Here is a 17,164-nt window from a genome sequence, read left to right as displayed (position 1 = left end):
AGCAGCTGGTGGAGAACGTTGGGTAAGGGATTTTGGCTTTTGTTATTGGTTTGTTTTTACCACAGAAAATTCTATAGCAAAAAAAAAAAAAAAAAAAGGAAAATTCTATAGCATGTTTATGCATTGATGGGGATGATTCAATAACAAGCAAGAGATTGAAAGTGCAGCAAGGACAAGGGAATCCTTGAGAAGGTGCTAGGGATCAGGATTCCAGAGCTCCAGAGGTAGATGGGCTGTAGTTGGAGGCACTCTGCTACCTCCACTGAAACAGGAGACATGGAGAAGATGAGCATAGATGAGGCTGACTTACAGATTTGGTAGGGCGGAAGAGTGCAAATTCTTACACGACAGTGTCTATCTTTTAATCAGAACATTTGAAAAATTACATTTAATTCATAGTTAAAGAAGTTTTGAGAAAGAGACTGTAGAAGGAATAAACTAATCATAAGACTGGAAAAGCTAATTTACTGAGGAAACATAAGAGGAGTGTTGAGTGTTTTGTTCAGGTATTCTGGTCATGAATTTGGAGTGAATCTGGTCAGCTGTGTTTCATGTGTGTGTTTTCCCTCCAGGAGTATTATTATTATTATTATTATTATTATTATTATTATTACTATTATTATTATTTAATACGGGCATGGATAAATGAGTCCACCAGGCTTGGCTTTATTCCAGGCAAGTGTGACAGAAGAGAGAGGTGTTAAGGAGAGGAAATTTTCAAGGAGGCGATAATAATTATAGAGCATATGATCTAAATGACTCAGAAAGAAATTATAAAGAGGGGACTAACAGACTGATGGGTAATGGGAATGTAGTTGATAGTTTGGAGATACCACTGAGGTTAAAGAATGATGTCAGTGAGTGGGAACTACGGGAGGAGGTGTGGGCTAGAGACTGGCTTTCATGAAACAGAGCTGGAGGTGGTGTGATACAGCAGTAACACAGTAGTGGGTGACAATAAGACTAGCTCAGCTGCAATAGGCTGAGGAAAAAACAACCAGAGGTGAGAACGTTGAGGAGCTGAACATTCAGCGTTTAGACGTTATCTCATTTTGCACACATCTCAGTGTTTTTCGGTTGTTGGTCTATCTTTCCAACAAGTATGCTATTCTCTGAAGGAAGGAACTCCATTTGTCTTATCACTGCTTCCTCTCTCATGCCCAGTGAAGTACCTGACCCATAAAATACTCAATAAATATTTACTGAATGGGCAAAAAAGTCTATTCTTTTAAAAATTCGAGAAGGTATTCCTGAATCGAGAGCTGCACCCTAGGACCATTGTCTTGACTCCTTCTGGACCACTTTCGGTGAGCTGCCTTGTAGGTAATGCCATTTACTGCTGCTGTGGAAGCAGTCCTGTTGAATTCTCCCTGGTATTTAAGGGCATGCTGAGGAAGTAATTCGCTCCTTTGCGTAGTATTCCCTTCATTAGGACCCACAAGGGAAACTTGTCTGAGCTTTCATTGCTAGGAAGACCTGTGACTCCCTTAAGTGAACTGATACTTTGTGAGCCTCGTAAGCAAATGTGTATCCCTCTCCACTTTGCCCATTACAGGCAGATTTGTGGCTCAGGCTCAGCTTCAGCAATTATGCAGAAAAATATGGTATCTATTTCTTAGGAATAATTTTATCCTTTGCTTTATCTGGTTATCTTTTCCTGAGTTCCTCAACTCGGTGATTTCTTCTCGTGTTTCATTTCTATTCTAGAATATTTCTCAAATATGTAAAGCTAAAGTATGTTTCCCCAGGGTGCAGCTGGATGGAATTTTATCTCGACCACTTCAACTGGTGCATGCTTCTGGTGATCAGGTGAAAAGCGAGCCTGTTATTTCATAACCTGTAAGAATGAAGATTTAGATTATAATCATTTATAAACAATACATGTTTCTTGGAATTTATTGAGCTAATCTTTTTGAGTTAAGCTTGGAATTTCTACATAGAATGCTATACATGTCACCTATTTTGGACTTAATACCAAGCACAAAATTGCTTACAAAAAGTAAACACTTTTTTGAGAATTTATCAATTAAATCAAAAGCTCTTATCTGAGCCTTTATTAATTTAATTAAAGAATCTTATGAATTTTTTGAGCATATGCTTGCTTAATTAAATAATTGAGGAAGTGTGAAAGGAACTAAGTCATGACTAAGGACTTTGGGAGCCTTATTAGAAATGCAAATGCAATAGTAAGGCAGAGATCAAGATGACCAATATGGACAAAGGCCACTGAGGAATGAGAAGGATGGCCGGAAATGAGAGGACCTGGGAAACTCTATAGGACTAACCACAGAGGAATACTGGGCACAGAAATCTACACACTACAGAAAATGAAAGGGAAAAACAGAGGAATCGTGTTACAGCTGTGGGCTTTGCAATACACGATATTGGAGAGTCATTAGTGCTTTGAGAGAGTACATAAATACTGTCACTGTGGGAGAGTGTGTTCCAGAACACAAGCTGAGACACCTACTATATTTTACAACCGTTGCTTTCCACAGTTGGAAATGTGGAACATACAGGACAGAGAATGATACACAAGTGCAACTCAACAATGGCACTCGCACCAATGGGGCCATGACCAGACCTCTGTGTGTAATTTGGTTAGGGATGACTATAAGCTTCTTTCTGTAAAGTGCGATCACTGGTCTCATTAAGTATTGTGTCTGAGAAGAATGAGATTGTTGATTGTGTTGGCCATGAAATATATGCATAAGAAAATCAAATGCATTAATATTTTATCAACAACTATAAAGATATTCCAGAATGGTCTAAGTTATGTTGGCAAAGCAAGTTTCACATATTTTTGTAAGCTACCTCGAATCCTTTCTTGGGAAAAGCTGGGCTATTCATTAAAGAATGTAAAACCAGACAGTCATATTTTCAGTACTGCATTTTAAAAAATGACTCTGGGAATGGAATGTCTCCTATTGGTATTATTAGAACTATTAACTATCATACATTGTGTGCTTCCAACGTGCTAAGCAAATGCTAGACATTCTTTGTGCCTTACTCGTTTAATCCTCATCGTAATCTGACGATAGGGATGATCACTACTCCCATCATGCATGCAGCAAATATTTATTGAGTTCCTAATATGTGCTGGCAACTTTTTTTAGTGAGTGAGACAAAGACTGTATTTTCATGGTGTTTCCTTAGCAATGGAGGACAATGAGTGAACAATCTAACAGAAGACCAATAGTAATAAATGCCTGGTGAAATGTGAGGCTAGGCAAGGGGATGGAGATTGATAGGGGGTACAATTTTCAAAGAGTGGTCTGGGAGGGCCTCTCTGAGGAGGTGATATTTGAGAAGAAACCTGTGTACAGTGAGAAAGCGAGTCATTTCATAAACACAAACTCAAAAAAGGCTAAGTAACTTGCAAAAGGTTAAGCCCAGGGTTATCAAATTCTAGAACATCCCTTTCAACCATTTAATTCACTGGGGGTAGAGTTCTGGGCTAATTCTATGACCAGCCTTAAGGGCAATTTTGAAAGTAGGATCTCAACTCTTGGAATTCCATCTTCCAAAGTCAGGGCTTGCCACTCACTGCTTCAGGGCCACAACAGTGTGTCCAGGCTGCAATCTCATGGCAAAAAGATAAACACATCTTTGATGAAAACAGATTTGAAATCCAGCTGGGATCTGTTTTGCTGTGTGAAAATAGAGGGGAGTGTCTTTGGGAGCTGTATTGTGTGGTGTCAGCACTTCTAAAGCATTACGCCATGAGGTACCCGCAGAATGTTCACGCTGCTTGAGGGTAATTCATGTTGTGTCCTGCGCCGGAGTCCTACAGGATCAAATTGATAGAGTGGAAACACATTTGGCTCTTTTAACCTCCTCTCACTTGTTTTCCCTGTCATGCTATAGTTGCCACTGGAAGGGAATGCAGAAACTGTCCCATTTACCTTCACAGCCCACCTTCGTTCAGCTAGAATCGTGTCACCTTCCCTTCTCTCTCTGATATTCTCAATGTGGACAATGGACAGTGTCCGGCTGGTGTCACCCACTGTGTTATGGATTAATCACCTTTACTGGTGGTAGTATTTGTTCACAAGAAGGCGGGGAGAGCATGCTATGGGTGGGAGCCTGGACTGGGATAAGCCCTCAGGGAAAGCTTGGCCCCTAATATGCAAAATAACATCTTTAAGTTGATGTGGATTTGAGTGAAGCTCTGAAGTTTTTGGAGAGGTCACAAGAAGGGCTCAGGAGAATTCTAATCTGTTTGTTCATTTGCTCATTTGCACATTTTCCAAGTACTTATTAGGCACCTTAAATATACACAGCATGGTTCTTATCCCAGAAAGTGGTCTCATGAGACACAGTTGTGAACAAGGCCACTGCATTCAGTATGACAAGTGGCATGGAAGGAAGAGCTACACACGATGTGATGTCAGAAGCACAAAAGGTGACTGGTAGGGGGTTCAAAGAAGGTTCACAGCAGGTGCTCTTGATGGTGGATCTGCGGGGAGGATGTAGAATTTGCCAGAGAAGGAAGGAATGAAGGGGAATGTTCTGAGATAGAGGGGATAGTATGTTCAAAGGCAGAATTCAGAAGGGGTCGTCTGCCTCAGGCAATAGCCCTGGGACATGAGATGCTTGTGCAGGAACTGAGGGCAGGATGGCAGGAGGGGCGGGGGGGGGGGGGGGCGGGGGCTGGGCCAGATGCAGGGCCTTCTGTTCCCAGCCAGGGGGCTCAGGCCTTTTCCTTGCCCTCTGTGGAAGGGAACCACAGGTTTGGAGAACATCTGGTGAATAAAAAACCTGACGCCCAGATGGTGACTTGATTAAACTAGATACTGAAAAATAGGATATGATTTGAGTTATTGCCAAATGAGAAATTCCTGAAGATTTTTGTTTTGTTTGCACATGGATGTATTCTGTATTATTATTTTTCCTCCGGTGTGCTTGTGTGCAAATGATGGACAATGTGTCATAAGGGCTTCAGATTCTTACAGCCACAAGAACCTGGTTCTGTCAGAGAGTTTACTGCGCAGCATGAAGACTAATGCTTTGGACACTCACCCACACCATGCAGGTGGGAGTATAAATTGGAACAGCACTTCTGAAGGGCAATCTGGCAATGTACATCAAAACAACTTATGAAAGCTGCACAACATTGACCTCAAACTCCTTTTTAAAGAATTTGTCCTAGGGAATGGCCAGAAATGCATCTAGAGCATTCATTGTAGTATTTTTTTATGATGTCAAAAAGCTGGAGATCACCTACGTTTTCTAATGAAGGGATTATGGTATAATGGGAGAGCTCTGTCGATGTTAAAAGGATTAAACAGAAGTTTGTTTTTATGGAAATTTATTACTAAATGAAAAAATAGTTTGCAACGTAATATGTACAATGACTCTAATCTTGTAAAAATTAGATGTATAGTCTACTTATGTGTATGTACAAAAAAAGTCCAGAAAAATATATACAAAGATGTTATTATTGGTGGTAGGATAATAAGTAATTCTTAATTCCTATTATTGGCTTGTCTGTATAATTTCTAGGGTTTTTTTGTTTAATAATAAACATGTATTACTCTATGACTTATGCAGTATAATTTTCCCATGTGTTTGCCACACTTTTTTACAATTCTTCTGTTATTCCATCCAGGATCATTTGGCCAACAACTCAGGAGAATGGAAAAAATAAAAGATTTGGGGACCATATATTATCTTTGGAAAACTTCTGCCTTGTGTAGGCCATGTCTGTGATGAGAAAGATAAGCTAGGCTTATCTTCATTCCTTTTTGGAACACACATCTTTAGATTAAGCATTGCTGGCAAACTTCCAGAATTCCCATTTCCTTAGTAACTGAGCAGTGTAATAAATTGGATAAAAGCATCTGCTGTTTTTCAAGTCATCTGTGCTGTGCAAAAGTCTCACCCGGACACCTGGATTCTTTTTCAAAAGCTGTGATTTTCATATTCTGTACGTACAGCTGGAAATGATCTGGGTTTAAATCAGTCCTTGTAGGGGTAGCTGCTTATTTGGTTTTACCCAGTATTGTGACTCTGGTGTTCAAGTGTGTATTGCCTGAATCTTGTGTCTATTTCTAAAACTTTTAGAAAAGATTCTGTACCTTGGGTTTTATGAAGATCATAAACACGTTGTGGAAAATGAATTGAAACACCATTCACTGTTCTTATGTATTGACTTCAAGCTGCAAAGAAAGATATGCAGCGATTCTGGCCATTTCCCTTTTCCCTCCTCACTGCAGAGATTGGAGATAACCTTTCACTAGATCAATTCTGGTCCAAAGAAGCTGCTCTTCTGCACGTCTCCTGTTGCTTTTATCTGAAAAGGTCTTACCTGCCTTGGGGCATCTGCAACCTGCTTGCACCTTTATTACAGAGTCTTTGTTTATGGCAGAACAAAAGATTGAGTTAATAATTGGTGCAGGTTTTCCCTGGTTTTAGTTCAGATGGGAAATTCTTTCTCCTTTCTTAGTTCAGATGGGAAACCAGGTTGTTGGATTTCTTTGCCCTGGAAACTTTTTGCAGAGCAGAGAGGAGAAGCTGCGTGAGGGAAAAACCCCTCCGGTGCGTTATAAAATCTTGAGCTCATCGGAGATGGCATTGGGTATTCTGGAGAAGAGTGATGTGGAGGGAGCACCTTTGGGGACAAGATGAGAGTAGGGGGGTCCCAGGTGATAAGCAGGGTTTGCAGGCTTGGCTAGCCTGGAGTGAGGTCAGGACCCACACCCTGTGCCCGGCAGTGCTCTAGGAGGGGAGAGGTTCCAGAGGGTCAAGGTCACTGCAGCACCAGCACGACTGGCTGAGACTCTCTACTTTGGAGCAGTCACACTTCAAGGGACCCTGTGGATATAGATTTTGAGCATGTTAGAGGAAGCTGTTGGGAGAAATGAGGACCTGCCCCTATTTCAGGGCTTTTTGTACATCTTCCAAATAGTGGAGGGGTAAGAGGCTGGACTAAAAGTCGGAGAGGCCGTGTACCTCTAACCCAGAGTGACATGATCTTTGAGGTAGACTTACTGTGGATGAAAAGAGAACACTGTTTCTGGCTCTGGTGTCATTGGCTCTGAGTCCATCAGATACAGTTTTTGTTTGTTTGTTTGTTTTTTAGAAGACCTTGCTTGTTTCCTTTCAGTATTCCTCCAACATGCTGCCAGTGGTCATATACATTTCTGAGGTTTGTAGATCTAAAATGAGATTGTTTGGATTATTGCATTCCCTTTGCAAGGATTAATAATTTTGGGGCCAGAGCTCAACTTTTAAGGGCCGTGGTTATTAATGGGATTTGCAACCCCTTTGTGTGGGAAAAGTCGCTTCCAGATTGGAGCTGAGAAGAGATAACCCATTTCTGTAGCTTCGTGAGATTTCCTCTGTCATGTTAGTAAGCCTTGTCCTTTCCCTTTGTAGCAGCGCCAGCTGTAATTGTTTCTCTGTGTGTAGGAGCAGGTAATCCATTTTTAGTTGCACTATTTAAAACGATGCGATTGATTATTCCTTGGTTTATGTCATGGTTTCTAAGGCCGTGCGGATGTAAAGTCACTATAAGTTTGCAGCTCTGATAGTTGCCGCTTATGTATCTAAGGGGCCTATCTGAGCAGGCCTGAGCAGTACGGATGACACACCTTGCAAATGAACTTGGATTACAAGCTGTGGGTGAGAAATAGAGCTAGGAGGCCTGACTTCAGCTTTCTGACAGCTCATTGGAAAAGTTAGAACCTAGTCATCTAGTTGTGTGACACACAACCTTAAACCAAGGCAGCTATTTATAAGGGTTATAATCAATTTACAGGGCATTAAGGGCATTTAAAAAAGGGAGGGTTTATTCCTGGATGGAATATGTGTAGAATATTCCAGAATGATGCACAGGATTTGGGTGGGCAGAAGGCAAAAGGTAATTTATGTTTCTATTATTCATGAAGTTTTATAACTAAAAGCCTATGGATTTGGTTCTTAAGATAACCCAGAAGCAACCCAAAATCGCCCTGTTTTTCCATCACATCTTTAGCCCGAGTCTGAGGCAGATTGGAAAGAGGTAAGATTGTGTTCCATTTATTTTAAGAGAGTTTTAATTTCATTTCCTTTTTCCTTTTCATTATTTTTAACCAAAGACTGGGCCGGGTCAGTGGTATGAGTTCAGGCATTCTCCAGACACCAGGAAGGAGTGGGGACGAGGGGAGGGTTAGGGCTCCCTTCTCCCTTGGGATGCTGCTGCCCTGGCCCTCACCGTCCTGCCTGGGTTGATAATCATGGAAAGGGAAGAGAAGAGGAAAGGGGTAGAAGAGAGCCAGCGTCTCCGGATTGCTCACCTATAAATTGCTGAATACCAAACATGGGAAAGGCCCGAGGCCGAATGAGGCAATGAATTGTGGGAACGTGATGCCCAATCGAAGTATGCTCTCCATCCACATTTTGGATCATCAAGGAGACACGGTGAAATGGAGAAGTACCCACGTAGAACAATTTCCAGATCCAATAGCACCAAGTCTGGACGTTCTATTATCATATAACCATGAGAGCTAGTATTTATTGAGCACTCACTTGCTGCCAAGCTCTTGACGTGCATTATTTTATTTACTGCACATAACTACCCCATGCAGGAGATACACCTGTTATCCCTATTTTATAGGTGGGGAAACTGAAGCAAAAGAGTTAAGACAATGAGCCAAGGTTACTAGCTAGTAGCTAGGGAAGGACTGAAGTCTGGCTCCAGAGCCCCAAAGTGTAATATGTATGCCACATTGACTGTCTGCTTTCAGGGGAGCAGAGCAGGGCCTGCATTGGAAATTTCTGTAAGCACTCCCAGCGTCTTGGTCGGTAATGGAGACGTCACTGAGTTTACTTGCATCAGCAGAGAGAATTTAATGAACCATATTAAAACAAAAGCAGTGGTTGTATTCACATTTCCTCAGATGTTTTCCCTTTTATCCTCTGCCATTAATGGGGTGGTGACTAGACAGTGGCATTTTTAAAAAGCATCCATAATGAATTAAAATAGCTTTTTGATGGAGAAACTATCGATAGCCTATATAAGAGTAACACTCTTAATAACTCATCTGGAGTGACTGAGGAGAGCAAATGAAACACATTTGCAGCACGGTGTATTTTGCTGGTTTAGTTTCTGAAAAACAAATAAGCCAATAAACTCTACCACTGAAGATTATGTTGAGTTACAGGGTTGTAATATTTATTCACCAATCAGGAAACATGAGCTTGCATCCCTAAATATGCCTCTGCTTTTCAGACACACTTGTTTGTATAATTCTTCAGCTTCCTGAGAGAGGAGTGATGTTGAACCTATATCCTATGTTCAGTTGCTATTTACAAGTTCACAGCCAATTCTAGACTCCAATTCCAATTTTAGAGAGAACATTTCTAAGAGAACCTTCAAATTTACATCTCCACCAAAGCGATGGTGCAAATACATTGGAATTAATAGGAATTTTAATTAAACGTGTCCCCTCCTGGAGATGTCATGCACTGTTTTCTAGGACTCGAATGCATGGGGTCTCTTAAGGACATACACAATCTTAAAGAAAACTCATTTGTATTTTGATAAAAGGTAATGCATGCACATAATACAAAATGCAAAAGGTGTTAATAATATATACTGAAAAGTGAAAGTCCCTCAACCCCATTCCCTGGCCACAGCAATTAGTGTTTCCTTGCCTTGCCTCACATGATATCTTGAGATAAAGATAAAATTATAAAATAATTCGAGAGTATTTTGACTAGACTGTAAAACAATAATTGAACTTTCACCTTGAAAGAAGTTATCAAGTAACACTCATGCACGATGCATCACTGCACTCCTCACCTCTTCCTTTAGAGCCAGTTTTTTCTTTACCACAACTCTGATAGTCACCCCATTAAGAATGAGATAAAGGGAAAGGCGGGAGGGAGTAAAAGGTTTCATGAAGTTCTGGGAGGGGCAAGAATGGTGGGCAGTCAGAGTTGGGTAGGATGAGAGGTAGGATAATCAGAATTACATGCTATGCAGACTCATTTTTCAAATCCAATTTTAAGACTCAAATTGGCTGCTGCTTGATGTTGTGTTTTATGTGAGGCAAAGCCTTAGTGACAGCCCTCAGAGGAGCTTGGAATCTGATTAGGACATTTGGTTGTCTAAGGTAATATAACAGGAGTTCGTGACTAAGCTCTAATGGTGAGTAAGCACTGAAAGCATTATTATGTGTTCCAGCCTTTATCACCAGTGGGATTGAGTGGCAACCCCACTTTAAGCAGGGTGAACAGGGGGAAAGTAGGAGGCTGTTGTAGAATGTGTTTCCAGAATTCACTGAAGCTCTTCCATGCCCACAGGCTATGAGTATCTTTGTAATACTTGTTCTTACACCCCCATCTCCCCACCCTCAAAAAAGTTTACCATGGTTTCTAGTTCTGATTGATTCATTGCAACGTAGTGTAGTGGAAATAAAGATTATCTATAGATATAGATATAGATATAGATACAGAGTTGCATTTTTCCAGCAGGATGAAAGTAGATAGAAATATATACAGAAGAATAGCATGACCAAGGCATGGAGGAGTGACAGCCAGCCCTGTGTGTCTGTGTGCTGGACAATACAGTGTCATGGTCAAGTTTGGGTGAGGAGCATGGAGTGACCCACTGCTCTAGAGGAAGCGGGGGCCTGGATGATGCTTGGCCCTAGATGAAATAGGGAGTAGTGCTGGGCTATTTGAATCAGTAGACGGTTGTGGTCAGAGTCTGGAATAACATCTTTGGTCACAGTGTAGAGGGTAGCTTAGAGAAGTCAGTGTTGCTTGTTTCCCTCATGCTTACTGGCTAGCAGTCCTAAATGTCCCTGCCAAGAATTCAGGAATATACTTAAGAGAAAAGCTTTCATCATCTCTCACCAGATGCATAAGGAATTTTAATACCAGTTTTCTTTCTATATCTTGGGCTTTCTAAGAAACTTATCTAGCCATATGACTGACTCTTTGGACACTACCTGGTTGCATTACCATCTGGGGTGGAACTCAAACATTTTGGGATTCTCCATCATGTCTCAGTTGTTTAGATCCCTCAGTTAAGAACTTAGTTTTAATTTCTATGATTGCGCGGGTCAGTTTACAGGTAAATTTGCCATATCCCCAAAATGATAGAAATATTTTTGTGCAATAATGTAGGTGCAACAACAATGACAAGGGCCAAGATGAGGTTTCCAATATTGGGGCTTTGTGGCATAGCTAACTCATGCCTCCAGGGCTGTGCTGGTATGACTCAGCCCCACTCAGCAAGGCATGTGAGGATGATAGACAATAGTAATATATTTGAATGCTTCTTTTATGATGAATAGGAGTGGGTATTACAGAGTGATCAGGAGATATGCTAAGAGAACATGCTGAGGAGAGAGAGAGAGATTTATTTTAAGGAATTGCCTCATGGATTATAGAGGTAGACAAGTCCAATATCTTTGGAGAGGGCCATCAGGCTGGAGGCCCAAGCAAAAGCCAATAGATATTGCAGTTCAAGATCACCTGCTGGTGGAATTCCCTCTTGATAGGGGGCTAGGGATGATGGGAAGTCAATCTTTTGTTCTATTTAGGCCTTCAGCTGATTGAAGGAGGCTCAACCTTCTCATGGAAGGCAATCTACTCTACTCAAAATCTGCAAATTTGAATGTTATCCTTACCCCAAAATATCCTCAAAGAAACATCCAGGGTAACATTTGCCCAAATATCTGGGCAACACAGCCAATCCAAATTGACGCACAAAATTAACCATCACAGAGACTCAGGCACACAGGGATAAGGAAAATGTAAAGATGGAGGCAGAGATTGGAGTGATGTGCCCACAAGCCAAGAAACAACCAAAGATGGCTGGAAACTATCAAAAGTGAGGACAGATGTCTAGGTTGGTTTATCCTACAGAGCTTCCAGAATGAATAAATCCTGCCAATACCTTGATTTTGGTTTTTTGTTGTTGTTTTGTAATAACTTGATTTTGGACTTCTACCCTCCTGAATTGTGAGAGAACACATTCATGATGTTTTAAGCCACTTAGCTTATGGTAATTTGTTACAGTAGCCCTAGAAAGTGAATATACAGTAAACTCAGCCGTGCTGCAGGCACATTTCCGAGTAGAAGTTAGGGTCTGATGTCCTACTCTGGGGATAGGTTGGGATGTTCGTGATGCCAGGCACATTGGCAGAGCTTTGGAAAGAAAAGGCTTAGATACAAGGTTTCCAAGGGACACTACGTACAAAAGCCAGCGGCAAACTCACTGAAAAGAAGTGGAGCTTATATGATAGCAAAGCAGGGGTTAATTTCCTTATATAGGAAAAGCTGCTACAAAAAAACATCAGGAAAAAAAGAGAAATGACTTTTAGAAAAGTGAGGAAAATTGAGGAACAATCAAGATGCAAAGGAAGAACCTAATGAGTCACCCCCAGGATGACCCGGGCTCAATGTGCATCCTGCCTCCCCTTAAATTTGTGCTCAAAGTGTGTTTTTTTAAGCATATCCTGAAGATGCACATACAGGACCCAGCTTGTAAGGACCAGAGAAAAGGCCTAGAGCACTGCATAACTTACTCCATCACCCATCAGCAGGGCAGGCGTTGCCACACAGAGATGGTTTCCTCGACCTGGGAGCAAAGGGTGATGGGACATATGAAAGCACGATCAGTTGATTAATCAAGAAACAGGCATTTACTGAAGATCTATTTTGTCTCCGGAACTATCCTGTTCATTGTGAGGAACATGAGAACACTATGCTCTGGGCCCCTGCCCCGCTCCACGGAAAAGAAAAGACAGGGATGAGAAATAATAGAACAACAATCCAAGGAGGGATGACTATTTGGCCTAGATCATATCAGTGGTTCCCAGTTCTGGATGCCTGTTAGAATCCCTGGAGAGCTCTTTACAAAATGCAAATGCCTACTAGAATGTTCTAGTAGTAGCACTACTTGTAAGGCCTCCAAGCTGGAAACTCTCCAAACGCACATCAATGGTAGTTTGGATAAATAATTATGGATTATTCATGTAATGGAGTAGCATTCAGCAATGAGATTGAAAGATTGACAACTACACACATCAATGTGGATAAATCTCTTTCATATAATGTTGAGTGAAAGAAACCAGATAAAAAAAAGAGCACCCTTCAATCTGCCATTCGAATGTGAGATGTTAACAATAGAGGAACCTTGGTACAGGGTGTAGAGGGACTTTCTGTACTACCTATCCTTTTTCTATAAAAATAAGCGGTTCTTAAATTTAAAAGTTTATTTAAATATAAAACAAAATCATACTGTATGGTTTCACTTACGTCAAATACGAAGACAAAATTTGCCTTACGCTGTTAGAAGTCAGGAAAATGTTTACCCTGGGAGGAGTGGTTTCTGGAATGGTCCGTGAGGGGACTGTGGGGAATTGGTCATGTTCTGTGTCTTGATCTGTGTGCTGGTTACATCAGCAAACATGTTTCACTGTGAAAATTGACCAAGCTGAACACTCATCTGCACTTTCTGTTAAGTGATATTTTATTTCAATAAAAAGTTAAAAGCTATTCTGGTGTCTAATCCTGCCTAGACTAACTAAATCAGATTTCTTGGAGAAGGGCCTGGGCATTAGTATTTTTAAAAGCTCCCTAGATTATTCTAATGCTCACCCAGAATTAAGAGTAACTGTTACTTGTCCTGTAGGCAGTGAGAGAAGCCAGTACAGACTCAAGCTGTGAATTCAAGCTTCTCAGAGAGGTCAGAACATGCATGGGGCCTCAAAGGCTAGAAGGGATTGATAAGGCCACGCCCCACAATAAATGAGCTTTTTGAGCCCAGGAAACATTCAATTTCCAATTCTCATTTTCCTGTTTTTCTGGCAGTGGCTACGTTTTCGCTTAGAAACTTGATTCCTTAGAAACTTGATCTTACATGCACTTAAATGTTCAAAGAGCTGCAAACAGGGTCTTGCCAGAATTCATGCAAATAGGATTAAAAAGCAATTAGTCTGGTGTACCCCAAACACTCTGTTTTATCTAATTTGTACCCTTTCTTGTATTTCTACTCAAGCCTCAGTAAGCCCTCCAGAAAGCATGCCTGAAATAAATGACTGGAAAAAACAAGCCCCAGCATTTCGGTTGGATCAACAGAAGCACTCCCTGTTGTACCCGTGATCAACTGCTAAGACCTGATACATTTAAGTGTATAAGATCAGGGAAGGCAAACTTCATAGGGGCAAAGTTTGATGGATCTTGGCTTGTGGAGGAACTTACGTCTGAGTGCGTGTTGCTGCTTATGATTGTTAGTAGTCCAGACAGGCCAGCTGACTCACTGATAGGCTTCTTACTTATAAGGAGAGAGAAGCTTACAGAACATTCACGAAGAGTATCTGTGAATGGAGAGCTGGCATTTTCAATCTGACAGCCTTTACTTCCTTGGGCTAATTCTGGGTAAAAATGGTAAGAACAGCCGGCTTCTATTGAATGCGCACATCACACCAAACACATGGCCAAGCCCTTTCCATAAATTATCTAATTCAATCCTCGATTCAATCTTATGAATCCCCACTTGACAGATGAGAAACTTGATGCCCAGGACTAACAATTTATCCAGCTCCCACCACCTGTCAGAAGCAAGGCCAGTTATCTCAACACTGTTGACTTCCAGACCATGTGTTTAACCGTGGTGTGATGCTGCCTCCAGTCATCCTGGGAAAAGTTGGGATGATATAACCCTGTAACACTGTGTCCCTAAAGCTGTCCTCTCCTTCCCAGCCCAGATTCATCCCCTCCCCACCCTAAGCTCAGCTTGTCACCTCCTCCTTACCTCTCCCTCTGACTTTCTGTTTTCATCTCCGGATACTCACATTTATTCTGGACAGTTGTTTCTCCTCCCTCTGCTTCTCACCTCTAGAAGCGTGGATGGTGAGTTAAATCATGCTAAGACTTTTGAGATTTGCTGAGTGATTTCTCTCGAGAGTGATTGTCCTCGACGAGAAACTCCACTGGGAGGACAGCGCTTACCACCGTGAGTGCTTACGCAGGTGGCATCAGCTGGCCCAGGGGTCGGCAAGCTGCTGGCCAAATTTGTTTCGGTAAATAAAATTCTATGGGAACACAGCTGTGCCCTCCTGTGTATTGACTGTCTATGGCTGCTTTGATGCTACAACGGCAGCATACAACTTTTGCTCTCTGGACCCTACAGAGAAATTTTGCCCATCCCCAAGCTAACCTGTGCAGAGACTCTACGCAGAACTCAGCGCACAGGCACCCTGCAAATGGTCATTTCCTCTTGCAGGTTCCAGATGTCTTCCTGAGGGGAGTTCCAGCAGGAGGAGCGTTCTGCAATCACATCACGTGGCTGGCTGCTGCCCCTGCCCCTCCACAGCGGGCATGGGGGCTACAATCCTCGCTGGATATTCCCTTGCACCTTGGCAAATGAAAAAGTGACAGGCATCCTCACAGAAGCAAAGCCATGTATTATTCATTTTGCAGAGAGTGTTTTCTGGTGTGCAGACAGCAGAGAAGCCCTGGCTGGGGTGGAAACAGCCCAGGACTGGGAGTGTCACCTCAGTCCTAGGACCAGAGAGCAGGACACAGGGATTGATGCCTCCATGCCACAGACACTGGGCAATTATGTGTCCTCACAGCTGTTTCCTTCACCGGGTTAGAGAAGGGACTTAATATCTATACCAGAATATGTTTAAAATATCAAAAACCGAACCAAACCGAAAAGTCTTGAAGTACTTGGAATTAATTTGAAGTTAATTGCAGTGTCTGCTTCTTTATTATACTTTTGTTAAGGACCATTTCCATCATGCAATCCTGTTTTCCACTGGTTAGCTGCAGGGGTGGCTTGGATTTGTTGTGGATAAAATTGAATGGCTGTCTTGTAGCCATTTCGAGAAGTCACTAAGTGTAACCCCTTGGTTGCTCCATTAATTTTACTTTCTCTAAATCGGGGGAAGCAGGGGACTTGCATTTTGTGAACCATTCTCTTCAGAAATTGTATCTCCCTTCCTAGGGACCCACAAGTACTTGGATCTACTCTTTTCTCCTGGATGACCTAGAAGATCTGATCCCACATTATACCTCGCACCATCTTCACTGAGATTGAGCTTCTGTGAGGTTGGTACAGTGGTGGAGGTTGGAATTAATAAGCAAGTAACCCCATTAGGGCACCTGGGTGGCTCAGTCGGTTAAGCATCGGTCTCTTGGTTTCGACTCAGGTCATGATCTCAGGGTTGTGAGATTGAGCCCTGCACTGGGCTCCACCCTGGAGCCTGCTTAAGATTCTCTCTCTCTCCCTCTCCCTCTGCTCTTCCCCCACCCCACTTGCACAGTGCACTTGCTCTCTCTGTGTCTCAACTTAGTTCCAGGGAGCAGGAATGAGGGCTGAGGGAAGTGAGGCAGGACAGAGGAGGGGTGGGGTGACGATGGGCTGTAGAACTAGCCTCCTCTCAGTGAGGGTTGCTCCATCTCCTGAGACCATTTTCCAAGAAGATGTATAAACTGGGTCTTAGGACAGTCAACCTTGAGGGAATAAAGGAGGTAGAACTTATCCACCAGCTCTTGTCTTCCCACCATCCCCCGAAAGATTTACTGACAGTTTTTTTGTCCCCCTGTACTTCCGGGCTGCATGTGTCAGCCCCGAGTGGAGCCTGGAGAAGTCCCAAGGCTACTAGTCATAGATGTGGCCACTTTGTTATCTGGCGTCCCTTAGTACCCCCTGTTTGGCAGCTTTCTGCCTGAGGCTCTCCCTGGTTGCAGGACCATGTCTGACCCCCACACCAGGGGCTTAACATTCCTGGGAGCTGAGAGTTGGTGCTAACTACTCTGGTGCCTGCAGCCCTTGGGTGTGTCAACTGTAAAGCCCGTGCTGTGGGTTCTCCCGGAGGCTTCCAGTGGCACGGAAGCCCAGGTACCCACGGCAACACCTCCCACCAACATCGGCTTTCTTCCTATCCCTTATCAGTGTTCCTAGGATCCACTCTAAATTCTTACCTCAAAGTCTGCTTTAGGAGAACTTAGCCAAAGCCAGTAGAGAGGTCCTCAGGGAGGTGAGAAGCGCATGGCATGGGCGTAGTGCACCGTGCAGCTGCTCTGGCTGTGGTCCCAGTAGGGGCGGAAGGCAGGGGAGGTTGAGGCACGTACAGGTGTCTAATGGTGTCTGCTGCGCCTGGCAGGAAGAGTTAGAGTTCATTGATTTTAAACTGCCCCTAAGTAAGGGTGTACC

General features: G+C 42.6%; 1 long non-coding RNA gene across 1 annotated transcript; it reads right to left on the bottom strand.

Annotated features, from left to right (window-relative positions):
- Nucleotides 1-17,164, bottom strand: LOC144303167 (uncharacterized). Its single transcript, XR_013370223.1, has 3 exons — nt 16,933-17,164; nt 15,161-15,358; nt 1-1,837 (listed from the first exon to the last, which is right to left on the bottom strand). It is a non-coding gene; the product is annotated as an uncharacterized LOC144303167 (long non-coding RNA).

This window comes from Canis aureus, chromosome 32 (genome assembly GCF_053574225.1).
Source record: "Canis aureus isolate CA01 chromosome 32, VMU_Caureus_v.1.0, whole genome shotgun sequence".
In the NCBI taxonomy this organism is placed as follows: domain Eukaryota; kingdom Metazoa; phylum Chordata; class Mammalia; order Carnivora; family Canidae; genus Canis; species Canis aureus.
Note: the sequence above shows the minus strand (reverse complement) of the source record. Positions and strands in the feature narration are given on the sequence as shown.